The sequence below is a fragment of the Cyrtonyx montezumae genome, unplaced genomic scaffold (assembly GCF_038088225.1).
Source record: "Cyrtonyx montezumae isolate F1298 unplaced genomic scaffold, pur_monq_1.0 scaffold_12, whole genome shotgun sequence".
Taxonomy (NCBI): Eukaryota; Metazoa; Chordata; class Aves; order Galliformes; family Odontophoridae; genus Cyrtonyx; species Cyrtonyx montezumae.
This window is the reverse complement of record NW_027071848.1, coordinates 22335825-22359367: the sequence shown is the minus strand read 5'-3', so window position 1 is coordinate 22359367 and position 23543 is coordinate 22335825. Positions and strand designations below refer to the sequence as shown.

The window sequence follows — 23543 nt, the reverse complement described above, 5'->3', positions numbered from 1 at the left end:
AAGAGGGGATGAGTTTGTCTGCCCAGGTGCTAGCATTTGGGCTGTCCTTCTGGGCCCATTTTCCACCCTTCTGCCCCTAAACTGAGGTGCACCCAGGTAGGACAGTGGGCTCCCATTCCACATGCAAGATTCAAACTCAGCTGGGGTGCAGCTCAGGGGACACAGCTGAGGCCCTGAAAGGGACCCGTGCTTGGCCTTCAGCTGGGTGGTGTCAGCATGGCTCCCTGCTGGCTGCCAGGAGCCCTGGCTCTGACTTGTGGAGCGTTTTCTGCACTTCAGAGCAAACTGACCCTGTCACTTCGCCTTTCCCTCAGAATTGCATTCCTGTCTTTAATCTGGTTGACAATTTGAAAAAGCAGCAGCTGCTTGAGAGTGAACTCTGCAGGAAACTGCTGCTTTGAGAAGGCTGCTTCATTATAAAGCTCTGGTTGGGCGGCCAGGGCGTGGAGAGGGTTTTCAATTCAGCAAAGCTCTGCAAGCCCACGCGGCCTGGCTAGTTTCACTGAGAGCCATCACAGGCTCTGCTTGAGCTTTAACCACCCCCTCCTTCCAATTGCTGCTCTGCTCATCTGGTTTTAATTTGTGTTCGGTGGTGCTTCAGGCTTGGGTCTGGTTACAGCCATCCTAGTGAAACATGGCAGGGCAGCCGGATAGATGGACAAGGGGATGTGGGAGGTGTTGAGGACCCTGCCCTGGCTGCCACTGTGGGCCAAAGGTGTGGGTTCTTCTCCCAGGTGTCCTCCTGCTCGAGGAGAACCCTTCAGACCATGTCATGGCCACCCGTGTAACCATGCTGCATCCCTTCCCTCCAGAAGTGGAGTTAGCATCTCAGGAGGTGACAATTCAGAGATATGTGAACCTGTGATAGGAAATGAAAATTGCCAGCAACTTTACTCACAGTTCAGAAATTATTTACACAGCACGTCCAATTTTCCCCTCTACTGGGTTTTATGGTTGTTTCTTATTTCACTCAGCGCTGCTGGAAATGTGTAAGAAATGAACAAAGTGAGAACCCATCATTCCCTAACCTGCTTAAATACTGACTGTGGGGATGTCAGGCAGAAGCCAGAATTTTGGCTGATCTGAGGGTAAGGATAAGATCCTTACATCCTTCATCAGATCATCATCTCTTATCAATCAGTACACCTCCATCGTTTAAATGACATAACTGCATTTAAAGAGATGTTGACATTAGGCACTATAATCATTAGGTTGTTTTAAGTCAAGCCGTGAGCTGTTCGAATTATTTGCTATACGAATGTGGATCTTTGTTCTCCATATAATGGTTATAGGTTGAGATATATATCATGAGATGTACTTTGACTATGGCTCGGTGACACTCTTGTGTTTGTCACTTTAACTAGCCTCCAGCTGGAGATCTAGACAAATAAAACCCTCACAGATATTTTTATTGGAGTTAAAAGAACCCTCTACCATCTTTATTATGAAGGGAAAGCCTGGAGAAAAAATAAGCAGTGTGCTGAGTGGTGCCTTTAGTTCATGATTTGTGCCTTTCCTTGTGTATGGACAAGGAGATGGGTAGCAGTTTCACTTTCTGTTTCTTCTCATCCTGCACCAACACGGATGCTATATTCAGTGGTAGAGGACGTGTGAATAAACTGTGTTGTTTTTGAAGTTAGAAAGCAGTGTAGGCATGTTCAGTGTAGCTAGTTTTAATGGTGTTCTGCTAGTGTAGGATCTAAGTTGGTTTCTCAGTGTTATTTAAAATCCTGGACTGATGAGGAGCTGAGCAAACTGACAACAGTGTGTAACGGGAGGCCTGTGGGTGGGTGAGATGTAGGCTGCCCTGTGAGTTGCTAAAACTCACTTCATCCAATACTGGAAGCATTTTTACTGCCATGAAAGGTGGCAGAGAGGCATACTTATCAGAGGTGCTGAGCTAACAGCCTGATCCTCTTCTTCCAGCGGTAATGAAGGAGAAGGAACTCCAAGTAGGTCAGTGGAATAGCACCTGTGCAGAAGTAGTGCAGCCTGCACTAGCTTCACAGTGCCAAGGTTTTACAGCTGGGATTTCCCCACTTGTGTGTGGCAACTCACAAGAGGGAATTATTCATGAGTGCTTATGCCACATATCTGCTCTTATCATAAAAATTAAATGGCAGAGCCTGTGAGAAGCTGCAGGTCCATGTGGAGCCAGAATGGTTCTTTAGATGTTGGTTGTTTTTATGTACTTTGTATGTGCTAATTCAGACAATCTGGGCTACACAGCATGCGTATATTTTATGGTGGCTCTGGGATATGCTGAGTTTATGTTCCTAACTCAGAAAGGTTGCGTCATAGACTTTTCCATTTGCAATTTTAGGAACCACTTCCTTTCCCATGTATAATCACGTGGCAGCACTGTAGCTGCTTACATGAAAAACAGTGCTATCTTTAGCTTATTTGGAGCTTCTACAAAGGCACTTCGGGCAACAAGAAGTACCCCAAGTCCAGCCATTTCTTCAGTGGCTGTCAGTGGTCTCCAGTTCATGCTCTGCAAACTGCTGCTTCAGTTTTGCAGCAAGATGCTACAGGAGCATTTCTGCTGGAGCGCTTTGACGTGCTGACAACTCAGGTGAAAGTTATGCTGTCTGTAACCTCTTGAGGGCACAGTTATGTAGATAGATACAGTCTTCACTAGTAGCAGTAAGTGCAGCATTTCCAGCGGGTTTACTTTAAATGTTTGGAAGATAAAGAGATATATAATGTAGCTAGAACAGATTGCAAAGATGCATCTTTGACCATAACTATTGAGGACACGACAGCAGGAAGTGAAGTTTAACAAATTAGAGTCTATAATTATTGATCTTTTCATTGTACCTTGGCAAGTCAATTCCACTTAAGTGAGGAGACTAGAAATTTGCAGGTAGGCAGCCCAGATATGACATACTAATTTGGTGAATAGTTTCGCTCTGCGAATGCAGAGCAGTGATTTTAAGAACATAGCAATAATTTGAAGAACATAATGAACCGAAAGGTTAGCCAGTTTTATGAGAGACAGCGGATCAAAAGACGCAAGTATTGCAAGGATGGTCAATTTAAAGAGCGTTAATGCTGGCAAGGTGAAGCTTTTCATTAAAATGGTCAGTGCACAGGAATTATAGATGAAGTTTGCACTTGCTCAGAACTCTCCTTGGCTCTGCAGGAGAGCTAAGGCAAGCTCAGAGGGGTATGAATCCAGGGGGGCAAAGCATGCAGTGACCTGCTGATTTAGAGGCCTCTCTGAATCTGACACTTTGGCCTTGATTTTGAGTGGCATATGAAAAATGAGCCCTTGCCATCATTATGAGTAGCCATGTGGCTTACACTGTCATCTTTAGTACTCGTCACTTGCTGTGCGAGCAGCACACAAATTTTGCTGCTCCTTTCAAAAAAGAAAGAAGTTTTCCAGCAGTGCTTTCTTTTTTCAATCCTCATTTCTCTATTTTGTTTCCCTTGTGTCTCGTGGGAGAGCTAAAACTCCTGAAGCAATAGTCCTTTAATTGCTGGTTAGAAAACATGGAGAGCTCATGAAGTGGGCAATGGTAAAAGGAGCATTTAGTTAGAGAAGAAGGGGATGCAGATTCCAGCAGCTTCTGATTTCTACCTCAGAAAAAAATGGAGCCTTCTGGAAAAAGTGCCATACAAACTGCCCCAGAATTCTTATCCAAGTGTCCTGTGCCAATAGCGACCGTAATAGTTTCCGTCACCCATCACCTGCTCAGGACTGCTGTGTATGGAGGGCTGATTAATAAGGCATTTTTCATCAAGATGAACACTGAATGTGGGGCAATGTGTTGTCTTCAAGGAACTTCTAGAAAAACCCCTTGAGATTTTAAAGATACAGAGCCAAAGGAGAAGCAAGTTAGCATACTAATGGCTGGATGTGACTTTGCAGGTGAGATAGTCAAGGTCTAAGATGTGGAGGGGAGAAAAGGGAAGATAACTAAACTCATAGCAGTGTGGGACCGTGCATAGAAGCTATTCCTCAAAGGAAGTGCTTGAGGAAACAACTAAAGAAATAAGAGAGTCTCTTGGGAGAGATAGAGTCCCTGAGCCTAAAGAAATGTGGGTTACAGCCAAAGGCAGCCCACAGGCAGAGAGAATGAAGGCAGCCTTAGGTCTGAGATTAGCTCAGGAAAAGTCATTACGGGCTTTGGCGAAGGTAGCTGCAGGTGACTACCAGGGCTGGAAGCCATCAAGGGAAACGTTTGTGTGGAGAGGAAGGAAATGAACTGCAGGCAGTGACCAGTAACCATTATTTTGTCTGACAGCTGCAATGAGACTTTTGCTTTCTGCGTGGAAGACTAAGGTCAGGATCATTTTCTGCCTACAGGGAGAGAGTGTAACTGGGCAAAATAAAACAGGGAGAAAATGAGCCTTGGTGGGGGCAGGAAAGATCTGAAGTGGCCAAGAGACTTCTAGGTAGGAAATGGTTAGCCCAAAGCCATTTGGGGAGAGTCTAGGCAGGGGTGTCTGTTTCTATCTGAAACCAAACATTCTTTCCCTCCAAGCATGCTTCTCAGGGCTGTTTTACCACATCTTTCTCTCTCTTTCATCTTGTCAGATGCAAAGCTTCTTCAGTGGCTTTGCTGTGCTCATGCAGACATGTGACAGGCAGTCCTCATCTGGGACAAATTGTGTGCTAGATATTAATCCAGTGCATACATAACGCATGTGAAGGCACTGCAAGAGGAACATGTGGGAGGGACGGATGCCTCACCAGGAGGTAACAGAAGAAGAGCAAAAAAGGAACATAGCACTGTTAAATGTTACTTGTGAGTGATTATATGTCATGTCGTATTAATAAGGTCAGCAGAGAGCACCGACTATTCAGACTGAGGTCTGCCTTAGCATAGGTCACAGGACAGCCTTCATGTAATTCTTATTTATTTGAACAAGAATATATCTCTGAGGAAAACAACAACAACAAACAGCCCTTCTAGTCTGAATTTAATTCCAGAAAAACAGGATCTTCATAAGTTGTTCCAGTGGTGAATTACACTGACTGCTTTTTCCTCCAGATCATTAATGCAAATATTAAAAACTGTAGCACCAAGAATAGATTACTGCAAAATCACATTTGCTTAAGGATCATTATAATTATTCTTCTAAAATCCACTGGTTTACTTGTTTTTAGTCCATTCAAGCTGTGCTATATTGTCTTCTTCACCAAAACCTGTCTAGAATCAGCTTCGTGACATTTGTTTCACACTATCACTCCAAATTTCTATAGGTATCCACCAAAAGAATAAATATAGTGTTTTGCAGCATCATCCTTTTTTAGCTTGACTGTGCTTCCCTTGACTTGCAGAACTGCATCCTGTGCCTGCTTCCCAGCACTACAAGGTGCCTTCCTGTGCTGTGATAGTATGCAGAGTCAAATTCTTGGATTTGTGTTTAGAGTCCAGCTGAGAAAAGCTGGGAAGCATTATTGTTTGGGAAGATGCTAAGAACATGGGAATTCAGAAGGTGATGTTATCTTTAACAGATTTCGTAACATATGTTCTATTGAAGATTAGCCAGCTTTCTCTCTGCTGTGTTCAGACAGAGGAGAAGAATTAAAATATAAAACAAATTCAAAACGGAAGATGAACTAATGCAGTATATGTTCTTTGTCACTGTTGGTTTGTAACTGACATTAATTAGATTCCTATTCTCTTGGGAAGGGGTAGCCTGTATTGCTTGATTCTTTTGTTAATGCATTGCCACCAAATCTGACTGGAAGGGAATCAAGGTTAGCAGGTGCTTGTGTGCAATATGTGAAAAAAAAGCAGGCAGACTTACATTCTGTCTATTCAGGAGAGACAATCCCCTTTCCTGTGACTGCCATCCTTTTGGCTGCACATATCCTCCCTGAAGCCCTAAAGGATGCTGACCCGACAGATCTACCAGCACTGCTCTTTGCTCGATCTTTCCCTAAGGAGTCCAACTGAAGGATACCCAAGTGAGCAAGGATTTTTGCCACTGAAGCTAACACTAGCCACTGTAATGGAGTAGGTTAGCAAGCAAGATTCAGTAATAAACATTACTGGTCACGAAGTGCAAAATGATTAGTTCTGAGGGGGCCATTCCTGTCATCAAGGGCATGTATAGCATTGAGCAGCAAGGAGTTTTAATACTTTTGGGATATTGGAGGTGCAACCAAAAGAAGACACAGTGCTGGGAGTAGCCTTCATACTTATCTGTCTCTGTTTTTTCCTTCTGTCATCAGCCAGTTGAGGTGTCTTAATTTTTTTGGTGTCCCAAAACCATACTGGGGAAGCAGCATGGCCCTTATCAGCTACAGATGTAGCTGATGTCCTTTCACATGTCCTTTGAAATCAAAGACAGTGCAAATTACATCAATATTTCTGTCCTAAAGGTAGTATTATTTGATTGTGACATTAACCTAAAATGGGTGTGGATCCAAGGTTGTGCCTTGTTGAAGTGTTATCCAAGTGAATTATCTTGTTTATAGTTAATTTTTTTTTTTTGGCTCCCCAGATATATTCACTCCTAATATAATATTCAGCTAAACAGAGGGAAAAAAATCATGCTAAGTTTCAGCCTGGAGCAAGTTAGATTTTAGGTGCCTTGGAAGCATGATTAAAATGGAAATGCTGATGTATTAAAAAAAATAAAAGATGCTGCTAAAATATTGGATAGAGTTACTTTTCTTCTCTTCCCTTTCCTATTGGTGTTGAATAAAAAATGATGTTTTGAATATTGTTGCAGCTGTGTTGAGTTTCAGCAGAATTTTGCATTAAGAACAAAATTTTTGATCTATAGAAATCCTGGAGTGCTGTTTTATTTATCTGCAGAATCAAGTTTAGGCTTCTTGCTTTTTATTTTTTGCCCTCTTTTATTAGAAAGGAACAATGATACTCAGCACTTTTGTGATGCTTTTCATTTCAAAGGGCTTTGCTTGCATAACCTAATGAAACTTCAGGAAATGTAAGACATGGGAACAAATAATCTATTTTGCTGGTGCAAAGTCAGAATAAACTCTGAGTTACTTCTCTTCTGATCCTCTACATTTATATTGATTAGAGCAGAATCTGGGAGTTAGCAATATTATTTCGGTATTGAAAGATTGGGCTGCTTTTGGTTCCTGAGCTCTGTGAGATATTTGAATATTGCTGGGAGCTTCACTTTGGCATCAAAATGTTGCAACATTTTCCAGTTCAGAAGAAGTCACAGTCCCCATAGACAGGACAGAATAGTTCGCAAAGGCACATTTTCCAGGATTTAGGCTGGTCTAGTGTTAAATGCTTTTATTTTCTTCTCTTGGGAAACACAGCTTAGTAGGCGTTCCACTTGGAACTTTTCCACAATATCCAGCCTGCATTTTCCTTTTCTCGCTCACATCCCCTTACTTCTCCAGTGCACGTTTTTACCTCCAAAGCTCTTTAACTTTGGCTTTACAGAGTAGAATAAGACAGTTTTCAGTATCCTTCATCACATGGATGAAGACAAGTATATGAGAGCAACCAACACATCATTTCCATGCGAGGACATTGGAAGGAGAGTGGCTTAATGAAGAAACATGGAATATATACGTGTGACCTAAACTTCGCCCACATCCATGTGCCTTGTGATGGGCATCACGTTGGCTGTTTCTCTGCTCAGGGATTTCTTTTGTCTCATTATAATATCTTTGTTGATTTTAGAGATTTTAAGCTTTCTCTGTCACTCAAGTCCAAGAACCTAAAAGTGTCATTCAGACCATATAGAGATAGCGTTAAGTTGCAGAGGACCAAGAAGGGCACCCTCTCCTCAATCTTGGAATGGCCCTGTACCACAAGATACCACAGGTCAGAGAGATAATATTGCATTTGACAGATCCCTTCTAGCAGCTGTCCTGTATCTTCTCAGGCATGAAAAATTGGGCATGGTCAGTGCACCCTGACAATGCTAGTGGTACGGCTGATTCACTAGGCTTGATTAGATCTCATTTACATTGTTTGTTCCACTGTCAGTCCCCTGATGTCACAGGTACATCTGAGAACAGATGCAGACTTGTTTCCCCACTGGATTGGCTTTTCCTTGGAGCCTAGCCTGCTGAAATCAACAGCAATATTCCTCCATGGGAATTAGGGCAGGGCAGAACAGCTCAGCGTAGTTGCTACCCATTGAGTTAGTGGGATTTGGAGGAGGCTGATATTGCATAGAGCTTCCTGGGGTGCCACATCCTACCTAATTCTCTGGATACTATGTACTTATTGTGTTAGGACTAATGCATTAAAACAAAAGTCTTTTTAGAGGGTACTGCACCAAGATCTCAGTCTACCTTTTTCTGCAGGAGCCTCGTAAACCCAGTCTTTCATGAAGACTCACTGTTCTGAATTGATTTGTAGACTTTTAAGTGAGCTTGGCAGGAGTTTGTAGGAATATAAAGAAAATGCTAATGAAAGAAAACCTAAACAATTACCTATTACAAATTGTTTTTATTTTTATCTTGTAACATGATCCAAAAGGCTCCAGAGAGAATGAAGCAGAAAATGCAGCATTTTGCTAAAAACATATCATTTCTGCAGTAATGTAAAGATTTGAACCTTTCCTTTGCTATCTGAAGTTCAGTTGCCTTTCATTGTCTCCCAATAAAAATGACTTTGTAATAGAAAGTATTACTGTTGATTTGAGAAGAATGGCTTTCTAATAAATGCAGAGGGATATGGAGTTTGTCCCTTGCATTGAGGGGAAAGGATTTGAGATAAAGCCATGGATGATCAATCTGGAATTACAAAAGCTGCAACTGAAATACAGTGCTCTATGAAAGGATACAAAACCTGCTGGCATAGTGCAGTGTAAGAAATAGCCTGAAGCCTTCTGAAGAGTGTGCTTCATGACTTCTTCGCAAGTTATTATTATTATGTTTTTTTGTGATTCTGCAGCTGACTGAAGGCACATCTATGAATGCATTTTTCTTAAAAAAAATATCAGAATAATCTTGATATTCAGAGCTTAACCAACAATTCAGGTCAGGCACAATATGGTGGAATGCCAATTATTGGGACGGGTTACCAGGACGTGTTAAAAAGTGCTTAGTTTCAAGAAGTTATAGAAACGGGGGTGGTATGATGTCAGGGGGCTTTGTGTGCATGCATAAGAGGAAATGTCTTTGGACTTTGTTTCCAGCTTTGCTCAGGTTTGGCCCAGGTGCTGCTGTATACCTATGAGCTTCAGCTGTCCTTTAGAGCTTTGCATATCTACCTGGCATATTTGTACAAACACTTTCACTCACGCAGTGTGACTGCTGTCACTACCGTTGCTGCTATTATAATGTAGCCAGTTCTAGAAACCCATCATGCAGATCACTGGGGGAAGAGAGACAACTGCTAATCCAAAGAAGTCTGAAACAAAGTAAGACTGGGAAATTGAGTGAGCTTTGAATTTATGACGTTTTTAAATGCCTTCAAACATGCATACCACGTGCTGAGTCATAGAGGTTGTTAGGGTGTTTTGGGTGCTGTGTGGGTTTCACACATGAAAATACAGAACTTTGGCCCTGGCGTGTGTCTCCAGCTTGTTGGGTCTGCTTCCACCGCCCCTGGCATTGTAGCTCTCAAGGAATTCAGAAATTCCATCCACTGACAATTTTTTTTAATGCCACAGTATTAAAAATATGGTGAATGGCACTACATGCTGGGATAAAGGTCTTTACAGCTAAGGCAGGTTTCCAGACCATTATGGGCATGTTCTGCAAAACTAAGAGGTTGTTATAGAAGTCAGCATTTTGACAAGAATGTCTTTTTACAGGAGTCCCAGTGGATGGCTTAGGAGAGCTTTGTTCAGTCTCCACATCTCCTCTCTAACCAGAGACTCTGTGCACAGTACTTCAGAGTCACAGGCAGACTCAGGCCAGGTCGTGGTGATGGAACCCATCAGCAAGGCAAAGCTGCAGACACTAAGCTTCACTGTGAGGCCAGGGTCTAAGGCAAACACTGATCTGCACTTCCCGTCTGTCTCCCCAAAGTACTCATAACTCTGCAAAGCACTGAAATAATGAATTTAGGGAAAGCAAATAAATAAGGTGGACTGCACAGCTTTACGGCCCCTCGTGTTACTGTAGTTTCAGAGACTACCCCCATAAATGAATGCAAACACAGTTCTGTTTGCTAGATCAGGCTTTTACTTAACAGTGTTTCAGACTAATGCTGTGTAATCATTAAGGAGTAAAGTGATTCTTTGGCATCCTACAGTGGAGGGATGCTTTGGAAACCATTCTCCTTCTGAGCTGTGAGCCATCTGTTGAACACTGTCCATTGTTTCCTTCTTCTCTCATGATAGCATTTTATTTTATGCCCTCTTCTCCTCCATTGGCTTCAATTCTCTCCCCAGCCTGTGGGAATAAAGACCATGGCTGAAGTTAGTTTGTACTGAGCCATTAACGACACTGTTTTGCTTGTTCCTCTTTTCCGTAACAATTTGCAATAAAAACTGTCAGGAAAGAGCTCAGTGACCTGCAAGGTCTTTGGACAAGCCTTGCACTGGAGATGGCAAATTCCCTTTGAAGCCACTAAGCTGGAGATCCGGTGCTAAGAACACAGGAAGCAGGAAGGATAAATACGGTAACTTTTCATCTCATGCATAAGAATTGCTGTCTGTTTTGATCTTGTGATAGAGAAAAGTCATTCTGCTTATCTCACCTAAAATTGTGGCTAGTCCGATTACAGGCTTCCCTGCCTGGCACCTTTTAAAATTCAATTTGGCTGCCTGTGCCCTTGGCACACAGTGGGTTTCATTAAATTTCACAGCAGTTAGTTTTCATTCCCTCTGTGACACCTTTTTATCAACATTTGACTCCAGTGTAATTTCAAGCAATTGTGCTTTTTTTTTTTTTCTGCAAAGTGCTTGTACCATAATAATTTGGCAGAGCAGGTGGGGGAAGACGACTCAGATACCATTGCAAATCCACCTAGAAAACTGATGGGAAGCCAGGTCAGCTCAACACTTTTTTTTTTTTATTTTGCATGCAATGATAAGAAAAGGAAGCTGCTTCCCTTCCTTCTCAGTTGGTATCAGCCAAGACTGTCAAAAGTGCAGTTAGAGAGCTTGCAGTAAGAGGCAAATTTCTCCTCCTTCAGGCTAATCACAGCTTTATTTTAAAAGCAGAGCTAGTGGACTGCAGCTGAACTGACAGCCTGGGGTTCTGAGACAAGTCTTCTGGAACCCAGGCTGTGTAACGATGGGGTTTTCTTTTCAAAACCAGATGAGGAAACTGGTTTGCTAGGAGAGTGTGTGTGCATGCACGTGTGTGTGAATGCAGTGAGCAAACATGGCTGTTTTCCATTCAGCATGTGATGCTCAGTACCTGTGAGGGAAGAGGGAACCCCAACATGACTCTGGCATCTCTTGGTCACTGCTACCTCCTTCGAGGCACAGAACATTTTTTTCGCAGGGCTGTGTTTGAGGCAGATGCTGGGTGGATTTATGTTAGTGAAGATGCTTTTGAGATGTGCTCCAAAAGAACACTGTTTGCAGAGTGTCAGCCCGTCCAAAAGGTCTTTCTTATTCTGCTGGGGTGATCAGAAGATGCAAAAGTAATGTGTCATGGCTTCTCAGACAATTTTTAAACTGCTAATTGAAAATGAGGCTTAAAAATGTTTAAAAGTGAGCTCTGTAGACAGGGGTAACTCAGAGGCTGACAGAGCTGTCTCATTGCAAGCCAAGGGCAGCTGTTTGGGGGAGGCCATAAATCATTTTGAGAATACGACTTCTGATTGATGTAACTTTTCCTTCTGTCTTCTTGAAAGAACTAGCCTGACTCCTTTTAGTTTAAACTAATAAAGCACCTGATTTTCCGGTACTTTAAGGTCTCTGTAATTACCGTAGCTGATAAAGTATTCCTAAATGCACGTGGTCTTGGGCAGGCCCTTGAATGCCTCAGGAAAGCTGGAGGTTGTTGGCGGCTCACTGCTTCTTTCCCAGGAAAAGGTTTCCCATGGTTTTCCTTATGCTCAGTCCTTTGCATACGTGTATGTGACAGCTATATAGTGGGTAGGCTGACTGTAGTTTACATCTCAGGCAGTTGCTTGAGCTGGTTGGGAAGGAGTTCCAAAAAAGGCATGGTGCCTTGCTCACACTGCCTCCAAATGTCATAGAATCATTGAATCCTTAGAGTTTGAAGAGACTTTTAAAGGTCATCCAGGCCAGCTCCCCTGCAATGAACAGGGACATGCACAGTTAGATCAGATTGCCCGGGGCCTGATTCATCCTCACCTTGAAAGTCTCCAGGGACTTCAACCACATCTCTGGGCAACCTGTTCTAGTGCCTCACCACCCTCATTGTATAAAAGACTTTCTCCTTATGTCCAACCTAAATCTACTCTCCTTAAGCTTGAAGCCATTTCCCCTTGTTCTATCACCACAGACCCTGCAAAAGAGTCTGTCTCCTTCTTTTCTGCATCTCCTCTTTAAATACTGAAAGCCCACTCTCATTTCACCTTGCAGCCTTCTCTTCTCCAGGCTGCACAGCCCCAGCTCTCTCAGCCTGTCCTCATAGCAGAGACGTTCCATCCCTGGGATCATATTTGTGTCCCTCCTCTGGATGCACTTCAACAGCTCCATGTCTCTCCTGTACTGAGGACTCCACATCTGAATGCCGTACTCCAGGTGAAGCCTGGAGCAGATGGGCAGGATCACCTCCCTCGCTCCACTGGCCACGCTTCTTTTGTTGCAGCCCAGGATATGGTTGGCTTTTGGGGCTGCGGGAGCACATTTCTGGCTCATGTTCAGCTTCCCATCTTCCACTACCTTCAGATCTGTTTTGGCAGGGCTGCACTGACATCTTTCATCCCCCAACTTGTAATGGTAGTGAGGGTTGTGTCAACCTGGGTGCAAAATCTTGCACTTGGACTTGTTGAACCTCATGAGGTTCACCTGGACCCACTACTCAAGCCTGTCTACGTCCATCTGAATGGCATCCAATGTGACCAGTTGCAGCTCTGAAAGACTAAATAATCAAAAGATTATTTCAGAATGCAGACAAGTATAAATTCTAGAAGAGTTTTATCTTCATGTTTTAATCTTATTAAGACTTTGTCCTATTGTTTCAAGATGACATATTCCAGTATCAGTGCTGATGAACACATGACTTGGTGGCCTTTCAGCAAGAAAGAAGCGAGACTGCTAATGATATACTGTCTCTGACAGGTTCCACTGAGTATTTATGGGCCTTGGTATGTATGCAATCTATGGTTATTTCAAAACTGATTAACATTTCTGAACCTAAGTTAAAGTTTGTACTTGACATTTCAATAGTGTCAAGGCAAAATTAATCAGAGCTCCAAAGATATGCAGTCTTCCTGACATGCTGGTGACAGGGAAAATATAAACCTCTGAGAGCAGCTTGCTGAAAGTCAGAATGTAGCCTGGGTTTTGGAAGGCATTCAGCAGAAATGGCTTACTGCTACGGACAGGCTCTGAGGGGTGTGCAGTGTTGGAGCTGTGTTTACTGACTGTGGCACTAGCTTAAATGAATCAGAACTCTGCTTGTTACTCGTCCCGTAATAAGTCACTTGGAAATCTTCTTATTTGTGAAACATTACCATATTAAACGTGCAAACTAATCTCTTGAAACCGTTCTGATAAGCAGCGTTTTTAAATGTACTCTGTCAAGACATTTTTCAGTCAATGAAACTCAGCAAACAAATTCGTTCGTTTCAGAGCCCTCATGAGAGTAGTCAAAATTTATACTTAGTTGTGATTTTAAACAGTATGGCTGTGGCCGTCTGTCTGTAGTAAAAATAAGAAAATGGAACAAATTGTCATGGAGGCTTTTCTTCTGTTGTTTTCTCTTTTTAAAGTAGGTCAGTGATAGCCTTTGTGCATTTCAAAAGATGACTAACAGCCTCAGTGAAAGCTGTTATGTTTGAAAAGCACCTGATCATACACTACGCCTTTAAAGAAATGATGCTGTTATTTACTCTGTAAAATAAAACTCTAAGTCATGGAATCATAGAGCAAAGAAGCCATAAAGGTTTCAACCTGTTATGGACTGGGACAGCTCCAGTTTGGCCAGGTTGCTTAAAGTTCCGTCCAACCTGACCTTGAACACCTCCAGGCAGAGGCATTCACAACTTCTTTGGGCAGCCTGTGCCAGTGCCTCACCACTCATAAATGAGGGATAAGCAGTAGCTATGTTTTAATTACACCTGGTATCTGTACAAAGATAAGATGTCCTGCATTTCTGTGGATGTGTCTCTGTGTTTTCCAACATAGATTCAGTTTAGTCCTTCTGAGCACAGAGGAGCTGGATGGCATTTTTAGGTGGAGAGGGAGCATAAGCTATTTGTTAAATTAGTTTTGAAACTGCAAATCTGTTGTCATATAGTCTGGAAGGGATCACCCAGTGAGCTGCCGAAAGTATATAAAGGAGATCTGCATGGAAGCAGTAGCTCTTCTAAACACTAAAATCAAGGCACATAGAAAAGACCTAGAAGGGGCAAGAAGCTTGGATGAAGGAGTGGTTAGACTATACTAATTCATTTTCTCTTTCTGACTTAATGTTTATAATTTCTCCTTACTTGTTGCAAAAACTGTCTTAATTACCTTGGCAAGAGTGAACCAACCCCTACAACTTCCATTTACCTCTGGATCTGGTACATGGTGACTACATACTGATCCGTTGACACAGGAACCTGGATTTGATCTTCCATCTGGAAGTCATTAATGTTTCTCTCATAAAAGCTCTTTGATTCCATTGGACATTTTCTTCCTTTTCTCCCAGCTTTCTTTTTGGAGTACTTTATTCCGCATCCAGCAAGCATGCCTTAGTCATCATGATGGAGGTTGTTCCCATTTAAATCCAGGCTGTTCAGACTCACTTTAAGACATCAGAAGTTTTTCTCATCCTTTAAAGATGCAAGGACAATGGCGATTCCTCTGTCTTGCAAACAGATGATGAGAGGTATTGCTTCCAGATCATGCATGAAAGTTCATTTTGAAAACAGACTCGGGCTGCAGCAAACCAAAGGGAGAAATGGCATGGTTTTCAGTGAGCTTGAATGGTACATAAGACAGAATGGAAAGCAATTGTTGACAGAAACTTACAGACTCAATAGGTTTAAATGCTAATTTGGAAAGTACAGTCAGATTTTTCATTGAGGCCTCCCTCCAGAAGTAAAACTGAGAAGGCAGGTATATCTTTAACAGAGTCTTTGAGATGCATAATGAGTGCAAAATAGAACAGCGGAGAAAGTAACATTTGAGGGAACTTAAAACCACATATAGAGGGTGTTCTTTCTTTTTTTCTTACTATTCAGGCACAAAATTTGATGTCATATCTGGCAGAATTGAATGACAGAATTAAATATTCAAAGCTATAGAAGTATCTTTGCATAAAATCCTTATCTTCAGTGTTTCTTAGCACTGTTGCAAAGAGTATTTCCATTTTGCAGATAGGAAGCTAGAAACTTGCTGAAGGTGGCTTATAAAACTTACAGATAAGTATTGATTAGAGGCCTCGCAGATCTTAGGCTCATGAACAGACACTGAACCAGCTGCCATATGGAAACACTACTAAGATATACAGTTGTATCAGGATGCCTCTTCCTTACATTAAATTATGACTACAGGATTATCTGCATAGCATTTCCAAGGCAGACAGAAGCTTACACTGTATGCAGCCTGGGCTGATGGGCAACTGTGCAAACATTGTAGGTCATAAACTAACACACAGTTTTTCTTAGGGCAGTTTACTCTCTAGAGTTCCATGTTGCCCTAATTAAATGTCTTTTTTACTGTAGTTATGCAGAAGGTGTGCCCTAACTGAAAGACACAGCAAACCTTTGTTCCTTTAGGAAGCTCTTCTTGTAATAATAAATGCCACCCCATGGTTCAAAAGAGGTCACAACTTCTTTTATGTAGAAAGATTATATATGCTTGTTTAGGTGATTGATTTTCAACCATTCTTGACTGGTTGACACCTCGGCTGCTGTAATGCATGGCTAAGCTTGCAGAGCATATTTACCTGTTGTGGATCTTTTATGAAGGCCCATGACACCACCTATGCTCTTGCACCAGAAGCTGAGACCCACTGAAAGACCACTCTGAGAATGTGAATTCTTCAACTGGTAGATCAGTAAGTTAGAATTACTTTGTTCCTTTTGATAAATTTTGTTGAGGACATTATCTCTATATGCAAAGAACAATAATTCCATATACTCCTTCCTAGGAAAAAAATAATAAGAAGAAAGGTAAGAAAAAACAAACAAACAAACAAGAAATACTTCTGCCATATGGTTCAGAAAAAGGATTTTTTAGATCAAAGATTTAATGGAGTCGTGATGTGGTCATCTTTTGCTTATGGAAAATCTACAATTACTATGCTTTTAATTTATTGTGCATATATGTATGCAGAAGTTTAATGAAATGTGGATTATGTATTCTTTTGAAAGAGTTGTTGGAGTATTGGACCACCATTTCAAACTGGATCTTTAACAGAAACAATTAATAGATCCATGGATTACATGTCACTGAACAGTGCTTTTTGGCAAACCACAGAACACCATAATCATAAGGAAGGAAGAAAGTGAAACCAGTAGAGGAGTAGGAATGGCTTTTAGGTTGGCACTTCACTTTAGTGATTATTTTTGTTTTTTTTTTAACTAGATTAGTGTGAAAACATATCACAAAAAAAAAAAAAGCTGGTACTTTTTATTTATGTAAGATGCTTAAATTATACTTATGAAGTTTTCCCCGGCATTTTATTTATCTTGCAATCATAATTATTCAGTGCCTCCTCTGTCTGCTTTGATTTAATTACGGCTTTATAGACAACAATCACAGAGATGAATCTTTTCAGGTTGATCAGTTGCACAGAGTGCCTTCCAAGCTCTGTAAAGAGTTTGCTTGACACCTGGCAATTAAATGAAATAGACTTTTTATCTCATCTGTTCCTGAGGGTTGGGGGATGTAGCTTGCTTCTCAGACATGTGGTAGACTCTCTCTGGCAGTGTGAAAAGGACAGGGGTGATAAATTATCAAGTTGCCAGCTGCTTTAAACATTCCTGTTCAGCTTCGTAACCCAGTCTTGTCAAGTTTCTGGGATTTGATGCATTTTGTGTGTGTATCTTCTTCAGTCTTTTCAACTGTTGACAGAGAGAACCTCCTACTGAAGTTATTACTGCCTAAAACTCTGAAGTGCTTTCAACTTCCTCTCTAAGGCAGGATTTTCTAGAGAATAAAGTCATTTCATCCCATGTTTTTATATTTAACACGTCCTTTTTGATGCCATAAATGGCAGTGGAGTGACTGGAATCTGTACTTCTGTCAGCTCATTTTATACTGACTTATTCACTTCTGTACTGTTGGGACAGTGCTATTGGCTCTGTGGATTTTCTTCAGGTTCGCTCCTACTGTACCTGAAATCCAGATGTACACTCGCCTGCTTTTTGCAGCACACAGGCACAACCTCAACTCACTTTACAAGGAAATGACTCAGTCCTGCTAATTTTTTAAGCTCAATGATAGCAAAAACCTTAAGAATTTGCTGGCAGCTTTATCCCTGAAAATATATCTACTAGATGTCCACAAAAGTAACTTTGCCTTTCTGTTTTTTTGGGTTTTTTTTTGCTTATACCTTTCTCTGTGAACAAATCAGTGCTATGATTCAGAGCCGCTGACCATTTCTGTAAGTGTACTTAGTCATTCAAAGAAGCAAAGATTGTCATTAATTTAACAGTAGACTAAAACCTTTTCATTTGGATAAAAACATTGGCAGAACTCCTTGAACTTACCTTAAAATAGCGATGAACCAGCTGTATTTCTCAGTAGTTTCTAATGTGACTTGAATCTGCTCTGTTTTTAATCTGTATCACACCACTGCATTACCCACTGGGAGATAAAATGCACGATCATTAAAAAGACAACTCCCAGAAGGAAAGACAGCAAAACTTGTTTAATGAAGGCAGATACGGAGTAATGAAAGAAATTCTAAATTCTTTATTTGAATTTTTTTTTCCTTTCTTCTTGGCCACATTCATCTGGTACTTTTATTAACAGCTTTCCAAGAATCAGACTATTAGCAGGGAAGATGGAGGGAGCTGTTGGAAAACCCTGGAACCCCGATTTCTGCTGGCCACGTTGGCCAGAATCTTGTTGGTTCTGCAGGTCAGACTGCTGGGTGACCAGTGCCAATCCCTTCAGTGCATGTTTTGAGACAGGAAGACAGAACTTGGTTTTGCACTTCGTAGTTTTTTATTCCAGGCTTGCTCAGAGGCTTCATTGCTTATCTCCCCAAGTTAAAAGCCTGATTTTGAACAGGAGGAGTAATAACTCCAGGAGAAGTAGCCCAAACAATTAGATGAAACCAAGGAGGCCTAGAAGCAGTGAAAGGATTCCCAGAATGACATTTCAATACTCCTTTCTCTGTGAGGCAAAGCACTGTTCTGAGAATGATCCCTGTCTTGTTGCAGCATCAGCTTGCATCCACACTGGCATTTTTTTTCTTGCTGCTTTGGTTTGGAGTAGTTCTGCTTTCAGTTTTTCTTCAAGTTGCTGCACTGCAGACAACTGTTTCACTCAGATGCTCGCCTCTCCTCTTGTGCCAGTGGACCACTGCACGGCACTGTAACATCCTCCTGCTGAAGGCAAAAAAATTCAGAACATGTTGATAGATTCTTGGCTGCCTTTAAACATTACTTTGCACCTGGTAGTAAGGATGATCCCCAAGGCTGACGATGGAGAGTGGATGCTGTGTTCCCAAACTGCCTGCAGCATGGCTGGCATGCCACAAACCTGGTGTTATCCAAGTTGCTCAGCTCTTTCCCGTTACCAGCCAAGGCTGATTCTGAAGTCCTTCCTTGAGTACTCACTGGCCTACAGTTTTCTGTTTCTGTGCTGTTTGCATGTGAGTTGATAGTAAGAGATGAAATACCACATGGGAGTTGAGCTCCGTCCCAGCAACCTTGTGGGAGTCATTTAGTCTTGAAATGACACCACATCTGCTCACCAAACCAGCACCTCCCACCACTGCAGGAACTTTTCTCGGACCTGCTGCATATTGGTGCCTCACTAGTTTTGCCTTCTTTCCTCTCTCTCTTTCATCCACTGGCTGCTCTGCTTTTCCTGTTTCTCCTGTCTTCCCTGAAGTGTTTAAGGGCAGGTTCTCTTTGGTATCATTTCTATCTCTGTCCTCACATTGATCAGCAATGCCACTTGTGGGTTTTTGCATTTGTTTTTTTGTACATATGTGCTGCGTTAAAGCACGTGTTTCATTATTTTCTCTCCTGCTCTCCCAGCCCCACCTCCTGACCCTGCAACGTACCAGCTTTCCACCAGCCCACCATAAGCAAACTGCTCTGCCTGAAAACTGACTTGGAAAAAAAAGAAAAGAAAGTTATTTTTAGCTGGATCAATTCCCCTATCTGATTCCCTGCGTGACTGCACAGATGTTTTTGCTGGCACAAGTGAGAGGATGCTGTGGGAATGGGAAGGAGTAGTTGGAAGGAGGAAGCCAGGAACTGTGGGCATCACTTGCATCAAGGGCTGCCACTGCCACTGAAATCTATGGGAACATCTGTAGAGCCTTAAAAGTATTAATATTCATATCTAATAGCAAGTGTAAGTTCAGATGATGGTGGATGTTTTAAGTGAACTTCTTGTAAGCGAGGCAGCCAGAATGGTTTGAGAAGCAGAGGCTGGAGTTAAGAGCAAGAAGTTTTAACAGAGCTTTTTATTTTCAGTAAGCTCAGCAAAAGCAGCATGCTCTTTCCCCACAGCCAGATTTTTCTGAGTGCACTCTACAAGAATTGTATGGGATAAACAAGGCTGAGTGCCTAATTGTTCAGAAAAGAAGTACCTTCTATTATAATGCATTTTCGTAATGGCAGCCTCCAGGTTCCCTACCTTTTAGCATCAATGGCCAAATCCTCAGACACAGTGCGAGGCTGCAGAACATTGTCATTAATTCAGTGGATAATGCAGCAATTTCAGTAATCCCCAAGGAAAAAAAAAAAAAAAAAGAAGGCAGAGAGAAACCTTCCACTGATGAGCTTTCCAGTGTGGAGTTTATGCACTGTGTTTTTAATGAGCACAGTGTAGCAATTGCATTGTTTCTTCCCAGGTTGGTATCAAGCCTGTACTCAGGACTGCCTGTCAGTGGTATTCCTGCACCCAACATTTCAACAGTACTTTTCTAGAGGGAAGAAAATAGATTTGAAATTAAAAGTCCTGGGTATTTCTAATACAGTTTTTCAGGCTTAATTTTGCATGTAATCATGATACCAACTGGCTTTCTCCTCAAGACCTAATGTTGTTATACATCATAGCACTTTTACTTGGGAGCTGATTGTTACTGAATGCCTGCAACCAGGTTGGGGAGATTTGAGGCTTTTTCTCTGCAAAGTGTACACTCATAAAGAAAGTATTTTTTAGAGCCCTGTCAGCTGAAGTGTTTTTGTTATTATGCTTGGGTGCTTTATGATGCTGTTAGCATCCTCCTTACATAGCACACCAAGCTGATCCATCATGTCATTTTAGTCGCTTCACTACTTAATCTGCCTTGCACTCATGTAGCTTTTTAAGTCATGGTCTGAATGAAACTTTCTTCTATTTGTGGCCCTAAAACTCACAGAGAACAAGTTTACTGAGGGTTACATTGTTCAAGATGTTTTATTTACAAAGGGAGAACTGTGGATGTATGTCTGTTTCCAGGGATTTTTGATCCACTGGAAGCTTTCTGTTTCCAAATGATTGAGTAGAAGCTGTCATAGGCTCCAGAAATCTAACCAAGCTGCAAAGAGCTGCACTGCTATCCCAGACTGAGCTGATTTCACCCAGTGTTTATTACTGAGCACCACCAATTTGGATCAGTGCTCTCCCAATGTCTGCGAATGTGAGAGCCTCTTCCAGAGACCCAGTGGATTTCAAATCTCAAAGTACATGGAAGTTTAATTTACTTATATCTCTCTCCCTCTGCTCTGCTGTGCATTTGCTTGATTCAGGTTTGTTCTGAAGTCTGACAGTACCAGCATACTATGTAATTATAAGATGAACATAGATATGAAAACCACAATACCAAAATTGTAGCCAAAGTTCATTGTGCTCTATTTTAGCCTTTCCTCCGTCTCTAATTTGCAGTGGGCTGCTGGAGTTAGCTTCCACTGCATGGTTGCCCATCGTGCAGCTGATGCCCATGATCACTTGCATTTTCTATGAAACCAGTGGGGCATGAGGGAAACTCATGATCTCAGCGGTGAAATAACAATACAGAGCTGGATCCTGACATGCAGGGAAGCTGAGGCTGAAACTTGGCAGCCAAATAAAAAGAGCCCAATTTTAAACCACCTTAACCATGCTAAATTGTCCTAACACTTTGGATTAAGTGTGGAGTTGTTTTTGACACGTGTACGGCTGGAGTGGGTCATTTCTTGGTTCATAATAGTTATCTGATATTTTAAAATATTGTGCTTCAACCAGGGTTACTCAAGTGGTTTTAAATGCTTCATGATAGTGCCTTTGATCTCATAAACATAGCAGAATAGCTTCCCCACAAGTTGTGACTTTCCAGAAATAAGAGATCTCACTACTCTGGAAGGCTGTTTCAGACCCTCATCCTTTGATGGTCAGAAGTATTCTCGTCTCCAGGCATATTGTTTACATGTAATTGTTTGCTCTGGGGCATGCTGACCCTTAGCTAAAATAGCGCTGATTTTATTTTTATAGACAGCAATCATATCTCAACTCAAACTTTAATTGCATTGTATTTTTTTTAAATCTTGAGTTGTTTTGCCTCAATCCGTTAGTCCTTATCCCAAGCATGCGCACAGCTTGTTACTCCTGGTTTTTATTTTGTCAGCCCTCCATTTTTCATGTGCAACGTTTTCAGCTGCCTCTTGTTCTTCTTCTTCAACAAAGGGAGATCAGCACCTCTAGGAGCCTGGTCCCACCTGTACTAGATTCCATCTATATTAACAGAATATCTTTTGTGCTGGAGCTGCCTTTGCTTGGTACAGAGAGAGTCTGGATGATTAGCACATATAAGACACATGAAGTGGTTAAATTTTAGTAAAATGAATCTTTCCCCCTCTGAACAGCTGTATGTATCAGCAGACAGTTTCTTGTAAAACCAGAGGATGATCTGTGAGCACAGCAAATGGTGCCTGTGCTACATATCGATGTCGTTCTCCTCCAAGCTGTCTTTGTAAGGGCATGAAAACACCTTGCAATCTTCTTTCGAATCTGTTCAATGACACCATGACATAATCCTTTATCATCTGTTATGCTCTGCTGCACTGAGTACATCCCATAGGACAACTTTGTAAGGAAGTGCTTGCTGCCGTCCATGTGGAAGGCCTGTTTCCCTGATTGATTATCTGGCTGCATTTCATACTTCAGGTCGGAGAAGTCTGCCTGGTGAATACTAACACTGGCTCTACTTACCCAGCATCGGGGCCCACATCACTAATTTTTGTACATTGGCTTCAGGATCTGCACTAGGTGACCCCATATTGTTGTATTTAAATAACAGGACACCGTCACATGGATAATGGCAGCATCCATTGTTCATTCATTAAGCTTTGCAATTAAAAGGGAAAATTATCTGCACATCAAACCACTCAGAAAGCCATGCAGCATGGAAACACCTGTTCTGGATTAAGTATACCTTTTCAGAACCACTCCATAGCAATGAAACTGTCCCATAAATAAAAAGATGTGCTTGAAAAGAAGGCTGAATTGTGATGCCTTGCCAATGTAGTTTATTAATGCCTTGAACAACTGTAGTTGGGTTTCAATTATTTATGGTAATATCATCTAGCTTGCCAGTAAACATACTGTAATAGGTTTTCTAAAAGTAATGAAGTCCTGGAAATATGAGATCTTGCTGCTAACATAAATTAAAGCTCAGCTGAAGAGAGGGATGAGTCCCCATGAGGGTAAAAAGGGTTGGAGAGTTCTTTAAATATGTGTGGATTAGCAGTGAGAATTAATGAGCTGTTATTATTTATAGAAGCAGCATCTGATTGGTCTTTCCTCATAATTTATTGTTCCACAAACCTGGATTTACTTTGCTTTTCCTCAGCTAGAGGCTCTAAACTAAGTAATATTTTTTCTATGTAACCAACATCCATCAGTATTTTAAATGGGATCTCCTTTTTGTGCTAGAATAATTATTCTTGATTTATGTTCTCTCTGTTTTGCATACAATAGGCCAAGTTCCTAGTTAAAATTCCTGTAGCCCCATTTGCATCAAAGAGGCTTGTACTTGTTCAAAGACAGAAGAAGGCAGGTGTAGGGATGCCTGAGACCGCAATTCAGCTCAGAAATTTCTTTTATAATCCTAAACAGATCCCTCAGAGTGGTATCTATCCACCTGTAAGCAAAATACCTACATTAAGCTGCCTTCCTGGGCTCTCTTCACAGTGTAATGAGAGAGCAGAGTGTTATTAGTTTCACTCCAAAACAGTTGTACCAGGGGCTGCAGGTTTGATCATTTGTGCTTCTGTTGCGTGGTGCTCCCACATGAGCTTCAGGACTTTCCTGGATGCCACCCTTGGTGACTCAGTGGAGTGATTCCACTGTGTTTGCCTTCTAGACAATTTTACATGTGTTATTTGTGAAAGTCAATGATATTCATT

The 23543-nt window shown here is 41.7% G+C and overlaps 1 protein-coding gene across 1 annotated transcript in view; it reads left to right on the top strand.

Moving 5' to 3' along the window:
- LHFPL6 (LHFPL tetraspan subfamily member 6) overlaps window positions 1-23543 on the top strand; it is a 137671-nt gene that overhangs the window by 2920 nt on the left and 111208 nt on the right. The gene's annotated exons all lie outside the window — the stretch shown is intronic.